Below are 438 nucleotides of genomic sequence, written 5' to 3'. Positions count from 1 at the left end.
CCTCATGCAGAGATTCCATCGGTGACATCCCGACCTGAAGAGATTTCTTTTCTGAATCACCGCTGCCAGTTTATATTCAATCAATGAAAATAACCTTCCTTTGTAACTCAAGGGAGCCCCGACAATACCCATATTGCCTTCAGTTGGTAATCGTGTAGCAGAGCTGAGGACAGATGTCCGTTTGGACCAGTATTATTGAGATAATTTATCTTAGGGGTAATATAATAACGTATGATTGCAGGACAAGAATAACCACATATCGCAATGCAGCGTTGGCACCTTTGGAGCCGAACATCTGAATCAGTAGCCACAAGTTTCTGGAAATGTCTGTTGCAGTAAAATCTTATTTGGTGCTCATCACTTCTTGGAGTGGATCACATGAACAAACGGTCATGTTACTGGGTCTGTGTGTTCAGAATTTTAATTAATGCAACAGTT

Source organism: Pristis pectinata, chromosome 37 (genome assembly GCF_009764475.1).
Source record: "Pristis pectinata isolate sPriPec2 chromosome 37, sPriPec2.1.pri, whole genome shotgun sequence".
Lineage (NCBI taxonomy): Eukaryota > Metazoa > Chordata > Chondrichthyes > Rhinopristiformes > Pristidae > Pristis > Pristis pectinata.
This window is presented reverse-complemented; position numbering follows the sequence as displayed.